The sequence below is a fragment of the Zeugodacus cucurbitae genome, chromosome 2, assembly GCF_028554725.1.
Source record: "Zeugodacus cucurbitae isolate PBARC_wt_2022May chromosome 2, idZeuCucr1.2, whole genome shotgun sequence".
Classification (NCBI taxonomy): Eukaryota; Metazoa; Arthropoda; class Insecta; order Diptera; family Tephritidae; genus Zeugodacus; species Zeugodacus cucurbitae.
Window position 1 is genome coordinate 57,889,480 of NC_071667.1, and position 18,221 is coordinate 57,907,700.

Genomic DNA, 18,221 nt, shown 5'->3' on the forward strand with positions numbered 1-18,221 from the left:
TAGGGAGCAGCAGGTGGATAATTCCGTTCCAATCCCACCAAACACACAGCAAAACCTTCCTGGCCGTCAATCCCGGCTTGGCCACTGTTTGGGACGATTTATCGGCCTTCGACCACTACCGTTTTCGCTTGATATTGTCGTACGTGTTCCATTTTTAGTCGCAAGTCACCATCCGCTTCAAAAATGGGTCGAGTTCGTTCCGTTTCAGCAACATATCGCAGGCGTTGATTCGGTCCAGAAGGTTTTTTTGCGTCAAATCATGCGGCACCCAAACATCAAGTTTTTTTGTGTATCCAGTCATCTGCAGATGGTTTAAAATGGTTTGGCGACTTACTACCATCTCCAGAGCGATGTCACGAGTTGCAACATGCTGGTCTAATTCGATGTTTTCCATGGTTTGATCGGTATTCGTCGTCACAGGTCTTCCACTAGGTGGCTTATCCATGGTGTCGTTTTCACCCGTTCTGAATCGTTGCAACCATTTCTCGGCCGTTCGAAGTTATAGAGTACCATCCCCCAAAACACCATTAATCTCACGGAACGTTTTTTTAGCCGATTTGCCTTTAACTAAGGAAAACTTTAAAATAGCGCGAATTTCGGCGTTAGTGAACTCCATGTTTGCACGTCTATAACTGTTAAACGCAATATCCAAACAAATCATGCTTAGCGTCGACAAGACCTTTCAAAGATGTGTAGTATTTCCAAATACGAGCTCTGTAGCGCTTTATACTACATAGCCGCGAAATTCAAAAGACAAAAAGGCGGAAGGGAGATATTTGCCAACCAATATTACATTCTCTAAAAAGTTGAATCCATTTGAATTTTTTATAACATCGATATTTTTGATGTTATTATTTAGATATTTGAAGTGATTTTATTATCTTATAATATTTATAACCTTGGATGGAATTTTAGACTGTAGCAGCCACAGTATGCACAGAAGGACAGACAGTTAATAAGAAAGTTAGTTTTATTTATATAGTTCTATTTTATTTAGACATTATGCAACACTCTGTGCAACTATTTTATTTCACTCAACTTTGATAACCCACTAATTAGCTAATAATATGCAATTATCTCAAACGATATGCATGAACAATATATAAAATTAGTAATGGCTGAGCTTGCAAATTGCTAAAAATAAATTAATTAGTATTTTTGCTGATAAGCGAGAAAAAATAAATACAAAGCAGCATTTCCGTAGTACCGTTTGTTATAGTGTTTGAAAAAGTATTTGAAATTATCACTTGCATTTATTCTGCAATGCTTACTATCTTGCAAACGCATCTATTTGTGTACACTGACATGCACTTCTCTACAGTTTAAAACAGTTACAGTAACAGTTGTTATTTACTATTATGCAGAAAATATTATTATTATTTCGCAAATTCATGAACGTTTGAAAAATGTTAATTTCTTCGTAGTACTATACAGTATACAGTTTACAGTGGCTTTAGAGACACTTCCCAGGCTTAAAATTTTGATATGGAATATCAAATAAGAAAGAGTAATCTCTCGATAAGGTCAACAACTCATGCAATGACAGAACGACTCGAACATTCTTTCATTTGATATTCAATGTTCTTCTTCACATGAGTAAGAAGCTATCTGGTCAATGATTTTCTCATCAGAAGAAGGGTTCTCATGTTCAAGATAAAGTTCCGGAGTCGTTTCAAATGGCCTGCCGGACATGTTTTGAAAATCTGTCTGAGAAAGCATTATTCTTTTCACATGAAAGACGCCAAAGTACATAATAATATGTTATTGTTCGACGAGATGTGAGATCGAAAGGCCTCTCATTCAGTCCTTACGAACACATTTCGATAAGTGAGATAAGTTTCACTAATTTTTAAAATTTAGCCGTTACTAATTTCTAAACAAGCTAAGTTTTGAAAGAAAAACTACAGCAATAAGAGCAATCCGAAAGCTTTATGCTTTAACAGAGCTTCATAACATTAACTGAGCATTTGTAACGGTGCTCGATTCTATTAAGAATCTCCTACAGCACTTGTGAGAGCGTTTTCAACACACACACACACACACATTTACATAACTGACTGGCGGCATTTCGAAGCTCCATTCGCCACATTCGTGCTCCACAAAACTGTTTTTGGTTTGTTTTTGTTGTGAGCAGTTGCGTATAGCAGTATGTAGAACACTTTAAAAATGTTACTCGAAAAGGATGTTCGGCTCAGTTAAGTTTGAGACGTTGTCGTGTTGAGACCAAAAGCGGATAAATACGCTGCGATAAACGCCAGCCGTGAACGCCGTGGTTAAAGTAGTAAATATACATAGTATATGTATATATGTATAATACAACGGTGTGTTTTTGTAGAGATATAGTGTATGTAAGCATATGATGTATATATGCAAATAAGAGAAAGTAACAAACATTTAATAGTGAGAGATTCGATTGTACTGCACCGTGGATTTTAAAAAATATTAGAAAGCACTAATGCTTGTGTTGCATATAATATTGGAAAAAAATTAATATTATAAAAAAAGAAATATCTTATAGAAAAGAAAGAAAAATATTTCTGCATGTTTTCTTAGTGTCAGCCAATTTTGATACTTTAAACGGACTCAAAGTGAATGAACTGCGCGCCTGAAAGTATGCTACGATTTTTTGAAAACATGCAAATACGCCTAAATACATGTATTTGTCTATAAAAATACTGAAGTGTGTAATTGAATATTATAGATTTGAATGAAATGTTCATAGACTATATTTTAATTAAAAATATTTACAATTTGGCAGTGAAATTGTGTCGAGTTTGAAATAGTTGAAAAAATAATAAACCTTGCATAAAAATTGAAGTTTTAAACAAATAAAAAAACAACAAATTTGACAATTTTCTAGCGTGTTTGCAACAATTATAGTGGCTGCTAAAAATCTGTGGAACGCTTAAAGACTTTTGATTGGTGAGTACACTTGGCAACTATTTAATAAAACAAATTTTTTTTATTTCTTAGCATTTGCTTAAGTTAAATGAAGTTTATCCGAACATATATTATTTATAGCAAAATTAAATATTTTCTCCAAAAATATCTGCTCAAAACAAGTCTAGAACCATATGTAATTTTAAGCTCTGAGATTTTTTGTTCGCACTGAAAAAGCAACATAATATCGCTTCCAAAATAAAAGTTTATTTCATTGTACACAATTTATTAAGTCGTTAAAACTTCCGAAGATTCTCAAACAATTTTCAAATAAGCGCATAATGGTTCCTGCCTGGCATCTGCCTTTTTTTACTTTCTACTTAATTTTCCGTCGAAAATTCGTTTTGCGATTTTTGATGGGCAACGTGATCCGTGAAAGTTGTTTTCCATTTTTCTTGTTTTTTTTTTTTGACACGCGTCCCCAAACCACAGCATGACACTCAGACATATCGCATAATTCCCATCACTGCTTCCCCAGCTTGCCAGCTCGTCAACATTTCACTCTCGCCACTTTGCCCCGCTGCTTGACAGCTAAGCTAGCCTACTTTTTGTGTTTACCTGGATGTGAAGTGATACATTGTGTAAGGACTTTGTATGTTCGTGGAATGCCGTGTGTACACTTTCTTCGTCCCAGCGACCGACCGTTTGTATTTACATATAAGTTTAGTGTCTTACTATACCATTCACTTTGCTCACCTATTTCATTTGGGTTCGTTCATGCCACACATTTCTCTTTTTTACTTATGCAGAGTTGCATATGTATATGTATTAATCTTATACTGACATATTATATATTATTTATTTTGGCTGTCCTTGTTTTGCTGTGTCGATTGTCGTGGCTGAGTGAGTTGAGTTGGTGACTGCTTTTTTGGCAATAGTTCAGTCTGCGGCAACATTTTGAATTTATATTAAGTGTACAACTTTGCTTCCGCCGTTTTCCAATAGATGTCTCTAGGCTCAAGCACTGGTCGATTAAATCGATTTATATCGATCTTGAACATTTGTGTCAACATTAGCCCAACAAAATAATTGTAGAGAGCTGTTTGCAGTCCAAACTTATTCTCAACTGAAAATGTCACTTTTTCAGCCGAATTTTGCTTTTCATTTTTAATTCCAAGAAAAGTGCGGCTCAAGCTCATCGACATTTGTAACCGTTTTTCTACAAAAAAACTTAAATTTACAAAAAAACGGCGGAAGCAAAGTTGTAGACCTACTAAAAAATATATTTTTCTCTTACATAGTTCAAAGGGTTCTAATCGGTCATTGTCCGTCGTCATCGAGATAAAGGTTAATATATTTCAATGATAATTGTAAAAAAATAAGAGAGAATACTAGGTAGAATTAGATCAAAATTATATTCCTCATCGTTCCGTCTATGTGAGATCTCGCGTAGAACCATAAATCCTAACCTCAATAAACTCAAATCAGGTCCATCTATCCTCCAAACTGAAATGATGAAAATATTCGAAGTTTCTATTTTTATGGAATTTCAGTATGATTTCTTTTGAAAATGCTTTCAATATATCGAGATTTTATTATATTTCTAATATTAAACAGCCAATATAAATAGTTTACATCTTTCTGAGTAGTAGTTTCGATTGTGTTCCACTAAAATAGATATTAGTTCAATTTTAAATAGTTTATCTGAAAAGTGGCGAATCGAACACACAACTGGTATAAATGCATAAAACTGGCATAATCACAGAAAGTTAGAAGAGTAAGCGGTTAAAGTAGTTGTTGAGCATCCGTACACTCTCTTATGTTAAGAAAGTTGAGTATTCTTGTTGCTTTCACATGCAAAGTTTTTGTAAAGAGAGAGCAGAGCTCTTTGTTCTAAGGGCTTACCGAAGTGGCGAATCGATGATGGCTATTATTGTATACCGTTTATGAGATCAATGAATAATAATATCACAGAGAGAGAGAGAGGACCGCAACACGAGCGGGATGGGAAAGATACCGAGAGCTGAAGAGGGAAGCGAGACGCATTTGCAGAAAAAGAAAGAAAGAGGCAGAAATGCGTGAGTATGACGAGCTTGACAAGCTGGCCGACAGGGGTAATGCTCGAAAATTTTACGAAAAGATCCGGCGACTAACTGAAGGTTTCAAGACCGGAGCACACTCCTGTAGGACCCCCAGCGGTGATCTAGTGGTTGATGACCAGAGTATACTGTGTTTGTGGAGGGAACACTTCTCCAGCCTGCTGAATGGCAGTGAAAGTACAACACCAGGAGATGGCGAACCCGATTCCCCAATCGACGACGATGGAACAGATGTTCCATTGCCCGACCGTGAAGAAATTAGAATAGCAATTACCCGCTTGAAGAACAACAAGGCGGCGGGGGCCGATGGATTGCCGGCCGAGCTATTCAAATACGGCGGCGAAGAGCTGATAAGGTGCATGCATCAGCTTCTTTGCGAAATATGGTCGGAAGAAAGCATGCCCGACGATTGGAATCTCAGTGTACTCTGCCCAATCCACAAAAAGGGAGACCCCACAATCTGCGCCAACTATCGTGGGATAAGCCTCCTTAACATCGCTTATAAGGTTCTATCGAGCGTACTGTGTGAAAGACTAAAGCCCACCGTCAACAAACTGATTGGACCTTATCAGTGTGGCTTTAGACCTGGAAAATCAACAACTGACCAGATATTCATCATGCGCCAAATCTTGGAGAAGACCCGTGAAAAAAGGATCGACACACACCATCTATTTGTCGACTTTAAAGCTGCTTTCGACAGCACGAAAAGGAGCTGCCTTTATGCCGCGATGTCTGAATTTGGTATCCCCGCAAAACTAATACGGCTGTGTAAGTTGACGTTGAGCAACACCAAAAGCTCCGTCAGGATCGGGAAGGACCTCTCCGAGCCGTTCGATACCAAACGAGGTTTCAGACAAGGTGACTCGCTATCGTGCGACTTCTTTAACTTGATGCTGGAGAAAATTATAAGAGCTGCAGAGCTAAATAGAGAAGGTACAATCTTCTACAAGAGTGTACAGCTCCTGGCGTACGCCGATGATATTGATATCATCGGAAACAACACCCGCGCCGTTAGTTCTGCTTTTTCCCGCCTGGATAAGGAAGCGAAGCGAATGGGTCTGGTGGTGAACGAGGACAAGACGAAATATCTCCTGTCATCAAACAAACAGTCAGCGCATTCGCGTCTTGGCTCCCACGTCACTGTTGACAGTCATAACTTTGAAGTTGTAGATAATTTCGTATACCTAGGAACCAACATTAACACCGATAATAATGTCAGCCTTGAAATCCAACGCAGAATCACTCTTGCCAACAGGTGCTACTATGGACTGAGTAGGCAATTGAAAAGTAAAGTCCTCTCTCGACGAACAAAAACTAAACTCTACAAGTCCCTCATCATTCCCGTCCTACTTTATGGTGCAGAAGCGTGGACGGTGTCAACATCCGATGAGACGGCACTAGGAGTTTTCGAGAGAAAGGTTTTGCGGAAGATTTACGGTCCCTTAAACATTGGCAACGGCGAATACCGCAGAAGATGGAATGATGAGCTGTATGTGTTGTTCGACGACATAGACATAGTCCAGCGAATAAAAAGACAGCGGCTACGCTGGCTGGGTCATGTTGTTCGAATGGATGAAAGTGTTGTGGACTCGGCTATAACCGCGTAAGCGGTTTCTACGCCAGTTAAGAAGAGAGAGAGAGAGAGAGAGATCAATGAATCCTAAATACAGTATGGGCTCGGTAAATATATTAGTTTTAATTATTTTTTATTAGGTTATATTTTCAATGTCTCATTCACTGATAAGTTCTGATAAGTTGAATAAGTGCTTAGATCTGAATATGCTAAGTATTAGTCTATTAGTGCATTTTTTACAACCGGAACGGGAACTATTCTTTCATTGAAACCAATTCAGGCATAAGACATAGAAGCCGGTTCAAATTAGCTTTAAGGCAGCTTTACCTGCTTTACAGGCTTCAAAAAATCGATTTTTTCGTTTTGTTTTAAATCTCTTCCAAAACTATCCAAGAATATGTCTTTGAAATTCCAGAGGCCAATTAAACATATTTTCGAAGCTAGAGCAGTTTTAGTGGCCGAGCGTCAAGCAGGTGCGAATGCTCCGGCAGACCTTTAAAGCGCGTTTTCTCGAGTTTTCATTTTCAAAAGTGTTGGAAAACGGTGCCGGCGATAGCAAAAAGAATATATGTCCGATCGAAAAAACCCAAAGTGATCTAGCTTCAGTATTAAATTATGTTCTATTTCAACTAGACAAAAGTAGTTGAAGTTGGACAAAAGTATTATTTAAACTACTTGTTTTGCAACTTAAAGTCAATTTTTTTTTTCTTAAAAAAGTGAATTTTTTTTCAAACTTCGAAAAAATTTGGAATTTTATAACTTCTTCGGTATTTTTGTAGTTCATAAAGAAAAGAAACATATAATTGGTTCGACTGTTTCAGATGCATCGCACGACCTCCATCACCGGCACCGATTTACAAGTGCAGACTCCAGGCGCTCCAGAAAAATACATACAACTTTGAAAAAATTTCAATATTTTTTAATAATAAATATTGTTTTTTAAGCTTTAAATATAGTACACTATCGCCTCAAAATTCCGTTTACCGCAATCATTTCCTTCCCTTTCAAAAAAAAACTTTTCGGCTCCTAAAGCAGACTACTGTCTTAATGAAATCTAGAAAACAGCTGTAAATCTTACAAGTAAAAGCATTAATTGGCTTGAGCTAAAATATTAATCGAGACAGATATAATTCTAACCATTTCTAATTGTATTTTTCCATTTCTATGCACAGTTTTTTATTGTATTTCGCAATTTAGATGAGTATTTACTCAAACATTAAAATTTGTACATGACTTTACATAAGCAAACTGCCACCGATTCATAAATATATTAATATTCATACATATATATTCTTAAATATATACTCATATATGTATGTATATGCATTTATGCACGCAGGTATTTAGTCCATCATAAAAGTAGTGTAATTCTATCGTCTGACAAGCGGTGCTTACGTGCACATGATTTATTGTTTAGAAATTTAACAACAATTTAGTCTAGTTTAACGGCTCATTGAAAGGAATACATTCACATTAAGTGAGTGCAAAACGTAAACAAAAAATCGTCTACACACACATAAATAAATAAAATAGCAAATGCCACTATAAAAAATAAATAAAAACGCAATGGACAAGTATAAACGACAAAGCAAAATAAATAAAAAATATTAGTTTTGAAAAAAAAATCACTTTTCATGCATGCAATCGTCAAGCGTCAAATGAGAAAACATAAAATTGAAACGAGAACATAGAGGTGCAAGAAAACAGTGTGTGTCAAAGAGAGGAAATGAAATTTTTATACACAGTGCACATTATATGAAGCTGTACTTTTAACTAGAAAAGTTTTGAAGTATCGGAGAATTCAAAATGTGACCTTACATTATGGAGCTATGGAGAGAACTTTTTTGAAACTATTGCCTGTTCAACACTTTGATTAGTGCTCTTTCGGAGTTTTGTCTTATTAAATGTAATCCAACATTTCATAGTACATCTGATATACCATTTAATGAATAATTCTCTTTAGGAAACAGTCTATCATAACAAGAGAAAGAATTATATTTCCATGAAACTCTTGGTGTTTGAATATTAATTGATTTGTAAAGAGTGCGGACTTTGTTGGTGTGGTAGATAGTTCAAATTGAGTAGCTATCAATGACAGAACTAATTTCTCTGTCAAACACACGCCAAAAACCTGATTCAAGCTGTCATAGTTTCTACTACAATTTTTCTATGTAGCTGTCTACAGATTTCTTGTCATACGTCATTATCTATTTTGCTGACAAATCTCAACTGTCAAAAATGACATGCGTTGAGAGTTGGGGTATTTACTTCAATACCGTTTCCGAACTCATACAAAGTTTGGTCGAGAAACTAATCTCAACACACTTATGTACTTTGTGCGCCGGGTGTAAAAGAGCTAAAAAGAGCGCTGCGACAATAAACACACACATAATCTTAGCCCTCGCTTAAGCGAAAATAATTTACCAATAAATGAGCCTATAAATGACTTGTTTTAGTCGCATTTTAGTAGGCATATAAAATAGTTCACACTATGGAACCCCAGTGAAAGTGGCCACACAACAATATACCATATCATTGAGGGTGTTAATTGCTTGACAGGCATACAGTAGCTTGTATATACTGTCACATGCGTGTATGTCAAGTGTGCGCTCGAAACATAAATCTCAATAAGCTCCGTCGCATAATGCAACACCACCACAGCGGATTAGACAATTTTTGTTTTAGTACTTAACACCACAGAAAAAATTTGATTACAGCAACTAACAGAGTGAGCAGGGTGGAAAGGTTAGTGGAATGAATTTAGCATATTTGCCTAGCATAGACTAACTTTGCCAATGAAGTGTAAGGGCTTAACACGATTTTGGGGAATTTTGAAGTGAAAGCTTGAAGTTTTGATTTAAGTTACCTGCTGTGACTTGAAACGTTTATAATTGGTTAATAATATTGTGGAATAGTGTAGTTAGAAATCTGGTTCAATATATTTGTTATACGGCCTAGATGTGTAGCAATAGTTCTGCTCTGTAGCAACTCTACTTCAGCGCTTTTGTCATGTAAGCTTGAAAATGTAAGTCCATACTGTACGTAGTTCAGTGGCAATTTGGAATGGTCGGCACTAATCTGACTCTAGCACTCTAGCAGTAGCGGTAAATACAGTGGCACAGCACTCTCGCCGCTTACTAAAGCCTTCTTTGATTTTTTGGTGAATAAATTTAGTGGAAATATAAAAATTTGCTTACATGCAGCATGGATTAGCTATCAATTTTCACCTTTCATTAGTTAAAGGCAAGAAATGTGCTATTTTTATAGCTTCATGAGTAGTTTCAAATACTTTTTATTCACAGTCAGGCTTTCATTTTAGTGATTTGAATATTTAATTTTCCACTAAATAATAAACAAAAGCGCATAAAAATTGCATTACTATGTAGTATATACATATATGATATGGCTGTATGTGTCTCCACTCACCTTCATATGATCTTTTCTTAAGAAAACCGCTTTGCGCTCATAAAAATGCATGATTCTATACACATAAATATTTTAATTGGAAATGACTTTGAGTAAGAAAAAAAAGAAGAAGAAAATACAAAAAGTAAATCAGCGGCATTTAAACAGCAAAGTAAAAATCTTCTAAGTAAAAGCGTTAGAAATGACTTAATGCTGTATTTAAAAGCGCTTTGACGCAGATTTGTTGCTTTCGGCATTTAAATTGTTTTTTTTTTTGCAACTCGTATATAAGAATATATGAGCATTATCCGTTATTAGCTGCTTGTGTGCAGGTTTGTTTTTATGTATTCATACATTTCTAGGTTAGAAATACTTTACTTTGCAGTCATCATGCAATTAAATGCTTGAACAAGCACGAAATTTGGTTAGAGACTAAATAATTGCGGAATTGTTTAAATAAATTTTAATTAAATTACTGAATTGCTTTCCTTTAGACTTAGGAATATTATAATATTATTTATTTATTTGCGAAAGTAAAATGAAATTTACTAATTTTGAGAGTTGAAAATTTGAATTGAAGACAAAAAAATCTTGACAATATTACTAAGCTAAAATATTGTTTTTTATAACGGTGTTATTAATTATTGCTTGGCTTTCGTAAAATACCACCGAAATTATATTTTATTATTATATTACCAGTCGGCGAAACATATCTTTTGTAGTCAAACATCTGAATGTGTTAATTACACACAAAGTCTCAGATCTTGAACTTAAGGGGTTAGGGGTAGTCAGAGGCACGAAAAATGAGAATTTTCAGTAATTTATTTGCTATTAAATCATGTTATTTTACAAAAGTAATAATATGGCATTATTACACAATGTTTTGATTTGAAATCACAAAAAATTGAAAAAAATGTATAATTTCCAAAGTTATATCTGTCTGTGTTGACCCAGTTTCAAAAAAAGGTCCTTACGGTGACAATCATAAGTCCTTGGAGATACATCTAAAATCAATCGGATAAAAAAATTATTTTTATAAATAGATAATCCTGGGCCTGATCCGAAATTTTTTATTCAAAATTAACAAAATGGCGGCCTCAGGAAATTTTTTTCTGTATTTTCGGGGAAAAAATCGAATTAAAAAAAAAATCTTTAGTTCAGGCCTGAGTTTATTATGCAAACTAAAAGCTGTAGAAATTTCATTAAAATCTACAGAGCGGTTATCGAGTTACAGTTGTCACCAGTTCAAAAAACATAGTTTTGAGATAAACGCATTTAAAATTTGACACTAGTGTGTTGGAGTGGCTGAGCGCTCCTTGTTATTTGTCGAATAACTCGAAAAGTAATTATCGGATCAACTTCAAATTTTCAGAGAATACTTTTAATATTTCACTCTTAATCCTGACTACCCCTAACCCCTTAAGAAATTTGGAAGAGATAGTTTATCCTCTATAAAACATTGGTACTGTATATCGGTGTAAAAAAAGTATTATATTAAATGCGAGTGTCGATCAGTCGCTCAACCATCGACTGTGAATGCTTTTCAATAGCTCATTTGTCGACAAAGATTTTTTAATCGTCAGCAGTTTTTGAATTATGTACAAGTTGCAGAATAGTAAAATAAAATAAAATCGACTCAATCGACTGCAGTCTATTCTACTACCAGTCGACACACGCAATAGGGGGATATGTTCCATAAAATTATAGTTGGAATCTCTGAATATTTTTCATTAAACTAAGGTTTAAGGGTTTAAGTTAATTAGTGTTTCCAGGCAAAAGCTTGGAGTTGTGAAAAAAAATAACAGATAGGCAAAGCCCAACTGAGGTAAGGGAACATAACTAAAGCGAATGAGAAATCATACAAAATTAAACGAATTAATACAAATATTTATATATTTATTTGTCTTAGTCGATAATTGAACTCCCAAATACCTTGGTTGGGGTAATCAAATAAACATTTTTCTTTTGGTTTCTTCTTCTCTGTCAATATTTTTCACTTTCTTCATAAATTTTTTAAATTTTAAATTTTGTCCCACTGTGCACTGACTAGCTTTAAGCCGTTCACACTGTAAAATAACAACTACCCATATCAGCCATTGCTAGAATTTGAAACGCATACTCGCAAGTACGAATGCGAAATTCAAATTCCCGAGTGTCGTATGTAGAATATTATTCATATCTAGATTTTCACTTTTATTTAGCAGCTGTCTGTACGGCTATGTATCGTGCAGCATGAAGCTTCTTCACTATTAGTGTTAGTCAAACAATTTATTTACATAATTTAAATCTGAGCATAGTTTTATTTGCGGCACCGTAATATACAATTAAATGTGTATGTATGTGTGAACAAATGTGATCCCACACACAAGTTGCTCAAACTAAATTGTGAAGTTTTTGTTGTGACAATTTAAAGTGCTCTGAGGAAGCTCTCAAGTCTCAAGAGTTACTTACATACATATATGATGAATGTGAATGTGTGTATGTATATTATATATGTTAAAATAACTGTATGTGGGTGTATATAATCAGAAAATGTATATATATAATCAGAGTTATTGTGGGTTTAGTTATTGCAAATGATAAGTTATTATTTATTTAATTATTGTACTCGATTAATTTCGATTAGCATATACAAGTAAAAACAATAGTAATTAGTAAAAGCAATTGAGCATAATAAATTGATTTGATTTGTGAAATATATATAAATATATGTATAATAATATTATTATATAATTTAAAGCACTTACCTGTGGTACATCGCAAATATTTGTCTCAATTCAGCAACTGAAAAGAAAAAAAACACACATAATTTATTATTTAAATGATAATTTTTAAATTAACCCAAGATAGGCTGATAGGCAAATATATTTAATACATTAAGATTATAATTGATAAAGTTTTTGCCTTTCGCACTGCTTTCGAGCAAAGGTGGGTTAATGGATCAATTAACTCCTGTGCGAAAAGGCTATAATAAAGACAATCGTTATTAGTTAGAAGGGTAGTGTTTAAAAAAAAAAATTTAAATAGCAAGTATAGGAAAGGCTAAGTACAGTTAATAGCGTTTTTAGACAGCCAAATTAATAGATCAATTAAAATTTTTATTGAGAAACCCTTTTTTGCCTTTTATACTGCCGGCTACTCTATAACCGATTAGCTGTTATACATTTTTGTTTTTGCTTGTCATAAGAAGTTGTTAAGTTTCATCAGCTGATTAATATCGACATCTACCGTAGCTTTTTTCTTATCAAAAAATTCAGCCAATCGAAGACAAAGAACGCATATCGTACATCTTTGTCGCAGAGTTGCATTTGATTTTCAAGTCGATTCAAATTCAATTTAAAATAAATGGAGATTTTATTTTATATGGTAAATCGATATTAATCGAGCGTTTTAATCGAGGAGAGACTGGTTAATTTATCAATTAGCTCCTGTCTAAAAACGCTATAACATTGCTATAACTTATTTATAATTCGGAATATTCCTTTTAATATGATCCTAAACTACACATTATCATCTAAATTGTTTAAGATATGTCGCATATTGAATGATATATGCGATATAAAAATTTACTATACGGATCTAATTTTATTATAGTTCTTATATTTTACATGTATTGTTGTTAGAGTTGAAACGGTTTTTTAATACTTGAGTTATCTATTGAAGAGAAGAGAATTTTTGAAGTTTAAAAATGAATTTTTATTAGAAGAAGTCTTTGTAACTGTCGATTTGAACTATTACAGCTATCATCTGGGAATGTCATAAACAAAGCTTCGTTCCAATTTTTAGCTTTTATGGTTTTTTTCCAAATTAGTCGACGGATTATTGTTGTGAACCTTATTTGGGAGTTAGGTGTGGTTTATATGATTTTTTTGTACATTTCCACGTTACATCTTTAGAATGTGAGGCGGTGTTTTGTTGGTATTGAATTGCTGTTTTGTGCGATTATATCTATAATTACTAATTTAACGGGAATTGAAAAATTTCACCATCCAATTGTAAAAATTTATATTGATATACAAGCCCCTGAAGTACGATACGATTTCAGCTGTATTCTTGACTTAATTTATTCTAAGGGAGTCGCTAAAGTTAGACGTGTTTTTATGAGCTTGACCAAGTTCGTTTGTTAAAAGCTTACTCTTCCTTGCTTGTTCGTGAATTATTGTCCAAAAATATTACTGTAACGATGCCCCAACCTTCTTATTTGACAGACATGACAGCGTGTGACTTTTCCTATTTCCAAAAATAAAGAGAACCTTAGAGATCCATCGTTTTTCAAACATACGAGATATCGCTGAAAATGCTAAAATCTATTCAAACATTGTGTGTAAGAAAAGTTTAGAAGAAGCGCTGGCATAAGTGCCTAATAACGAACTGGACCACTTTAAAGGCGGTAACATTAATGAATTCTTTTAAGTTGAGGAAAAAATACATATTGACCTGATGATATCTACATTCATTAATTGATTAATCATTTTCTTGTAAGACTGCATTAAGGCAGTAGTCTGCTTTAGAAGCCAAAAAAAAAGAGTAAACGGAATTTTAAGACGATAGTGTACGATATTTAAAGCTTAAAAAACAATATTTATTATTAAAAAATATTGAAATTTTTTCAAAGTTGTATGTATTTTTCTGGAGCGCCTGGAATCTGCACTTGTAAATCGGTGCCGGTGATGGAGGTCGTGCGATGCATCTGAAACAGTCGAACCAAATTTTTTTTTTTTAATTTTTATAAGTTTTTTTTCTATATGAACTATAAAAATACCGAAGAAGTTATAAAATTCCAAATTTTTTCGAAGTTTGAAAAAAAATTTCATTTCAATTTCAAATTAAGAAAACAAATTGACTTTAAGTTGCAAAACAAGTACTTTAAATAATACTTTTGTCCAACTTTTTTAGTTCAAATAGAAGATAATTTAATACTGAAGCTAGATCACTTTGGTTTTTTTTTTGCGATCGGACATATATTCTTTTTGCTATCGCCGGCACCGTTTTCCAACACTTGTGAAAATGAAAACTCGAGAAAACGCGCTTTAAAGTTTTCAGTACCCATTCGCACCTGCTCGACGCTCGGCCACTAAAACTGCTCTAGCTTCGAAAATATGTCGAATTGGCCTCTGGAATTTTAAAGACATATTCTTGGATAGTTTTGGAAGAGATTTAAAACAAAACAAAAAATCGATTTTTTGACTTCTAGACAGGTTTTAATTACTAGTAATTTGGAGAAAAATTCTACGTTTAAAAAATTTGTTTAGTTTTTGAAAAAACAATGACTAAATATCCGGAAAGTTTGAAAACATGTATCAATAAAAGTTTATATTTATGACAAAGTATGCAACACTGTGCAAAATTAAATAATTTAAGGTTTCATTATTATTTGGATTAAGTTCAAAAAGTTAACAGATTCATTAATAGGCTTTACAGCTTTTATTACAACTACAATAGTTATTTCGGCAGACTTTATGAAGTTATTTTCGAGACAAGTACACTCGTCTCGAGTGCAATCACAGCGTGAGAATATTATTAGCGTTTCGTACTCAATGCAACATATAACAATGAAGTGGAAATTATTAAACTTGACTGAAATTGAAACTTTCAATTGTAATATTGTGGAGACACATACATACATATGTACATACATACATTATAGGATTCATGGAAATTTTGCACTGATGCAGACGGTCTGTAATTTCCAAGTTGATTTAATGCAATTCACTCATGCTCATTGTAAAAGTTGGACAAAAGTAATGCGCCAACGACAGCAAAATGACAGGAACAGTCACCCAAACTCACACAAACACACACTCACACTCCACAACTCGCTGACAAATTATCGAATAAGCACCGTAAATGAACTTTAGAGTCAAGTTTTTGGGTCGGCGAGCAGCATGCAGCATACTGACGCATGACATGTGAAAATAGCACCGAAAATAACGGAGCTAGCACGTCTGTGACGGCAGCAGTTGTTGCATGCAACAATGCTGATGACAATTTGCAACGCAATGCAATGCAGCTGCTGCAGTTGACAACAAAAGCTGTGCATCAGCACGACTGCTGACGACCATGACAACCTCATGCGCCGTCACCCTCATGCCCTCATACCCGTTTGGTTTTGGATTTTTTTTTTGGTTTTGGTGGCCTGTCTGTTGCAATGTGATGCGCCAGTGACGTCGGTGCTAAAGCTCGTGATGACCGCTGTTGTGCCTGTCATTGTTGGCAGTCGTCTGTTCATGTCACTTTTGTCCACACACACTGAGGCACACATACATGCATACGAATTGCATTCTCTGTTTAATTTGATCGCATTGTTGCACCATGGCGTATACGTGTTAATTGAGTTGAATGCGATTATTGCTTTGCCAGACCGTTCGGCAAATGCTGGGAAAGTGTTGTTCACTGGTGATGGTGGTGGCGACACGATTTTAGCGAGATTTCATGCAAATGCTGTTATATGTGTATGTATGTGATTGCCTCCGATTGACATATATTCACGCGTGATTGCGATGAACTGAAAGTCATTTTAGCACCCTCGCAGCTCACACTGTTTCCGTTGCTCGCACAAAATCACAGACACCCATACACATATGCAAATTTAATATCACACTTAAATTTGTGCGATTTCATATTTTTTACGAGCGTTCCACATGTGGCGTTGGCGTCTGCTTCTCTTTTCATTGGCACAATGCGGAAGTAGCTCTCGCTTTGTGCTCATTTTGTTACAAAAAAAAAAAAAGAAAAACAACAACTACAACAAAATCTCTTTTAGCTTCATAGCAACACTTGCTAAATGACAGCGTTTTTAATCAAAATAAATGAATGCATTTGCTTTGCTCGCATTTGATCAGATCAGATAAAAGTCATCAAAGTAATCTACATGTTTCACGCCTCGCTGCATATTGAATTCGTAATTAAATTATTATTGAATAAGTGGATTTTCGAGTGCATAGAGAATACTGCTTTATGTATATAAATATTGATATCGGCATGAGCATGATGCAGCATGAGTTAATAACTAACTGATTTTGTTCCACTGGTATGAGGGGTTTGAACTTGTTTCACCTCTCCCTTGGTGATACTTTGAGACGATGGATTTGCCAATTCCAATTTGAAAATCGACAAATGAGTCCAATCAGTAATCAAAATAAAGTATTCTGGGGCACAAAAACCTTACTAAAATTGCTTAAATGAGCCTACTTTTAGGGTCATGAGAGGAAAAATTCTTACCGAATGCCGTAAAGAGAAAAATGGACTATTGACTCAATCTTATAAAATTTTGGTGCTTCCATGAAATTCTTTTTTAGAAACAAAAATAAACATTTTTTAAATAGAACAAGCATACTTTTAGGGTTTACTCCAGTATCTTAGCGCTGGATCTGTGAACTTCGAATGAACACGGAAGGCGTTGGCTAACGACCAGTACATGTGCGACTGCGAAATCATTCTGGCCTAAGGTGAGTCGCAGGAGATCTACTGAGCTCTTTGCTCTTAGCAAGGTTCAACTCGTCGTAATGGTAGGAGTCCTTACTGGGCACTGACCGATGTTCTTGGCCGTATACAATTTGCCAAAGTTGTATGGAAGAAGATGAGATTGAGACATCGAGACACTTTCTCCTACACTGTCCTGTTTTCGCTAGAATACGGCTGAAACGTTTTGGCAGGGCGAACTTCAGCGAACCAGTTGAATTATACCGAACACAAATTAGTTACCTCAAAATATTCGTTTAAGTCACAAAGCGCTTTGTCGTCTCTTGTGAGCCTTTGGCATCAATTTTGAGAAGTTTGCGGCATCACAAAGTACAGGCGACTTTAGCTGCCGACGCGGAATCTCTTATGACTGCAGCACAGTGATCAGCTCTTTAATCTAACCTAACCTAACTTTTAGAGTTATGCGTGAAAATGTTAATAAATAATTATTATACTTCCGAACAAATTTATGTTCTACAAGATACACGTCGACCAATTTCCGTAAAAATATTAAATAATTTCTTGTATTAATTCAAAAGGTAATATAAAGACTGGAAATACAAGAAATATACATAAGCTCACTTTATTAAAGCTCCTTTCAAATATTTGAATCTTTTATCTTCAGTATTTATTAAATTGTTCCATAACCTATTAAATTTCGCTTTTTCGGGATAATTCATTTTAAATCTAGAAATAAATCCTAGTTCTAAGACATATTTATATTTTTATATTTATTATTTATAAAAATATTTATTTTATTACAAAACTTTCCCATTATTCCATTCCTCTTCAATTTTGCTGGT

General features: G+C 34.6%; 1 protein-coding gene across 6 annotated transcripts in view; it reads left to right on the forward strand.

The window, feature by feature from the left end:
• Positions 1-18,221, forward strand: part of LOC105214562 (acetylcholinesterase) — a 187,490-nt gene that overhangs the window by 3,748 nt on the left and 165,521 nt on the right. For 3 of the 6 annotated variants that reach the window (XM_054225983.1, XM_054225977.1, XM_054225980.1), the window contains exon 2: positions 2,702-2,922. The gene's annotated coding sequence lies outside the window, so the exon portion shown is untranslated. The remainder of the gene's footprint in view (positions 1-2,701; positions 2,923-18,221) is intronic. The other 3 variants (XM_054225979.1, XM_054225981.1, XM_054225982.1) reach the window with 1 other exon arrangement.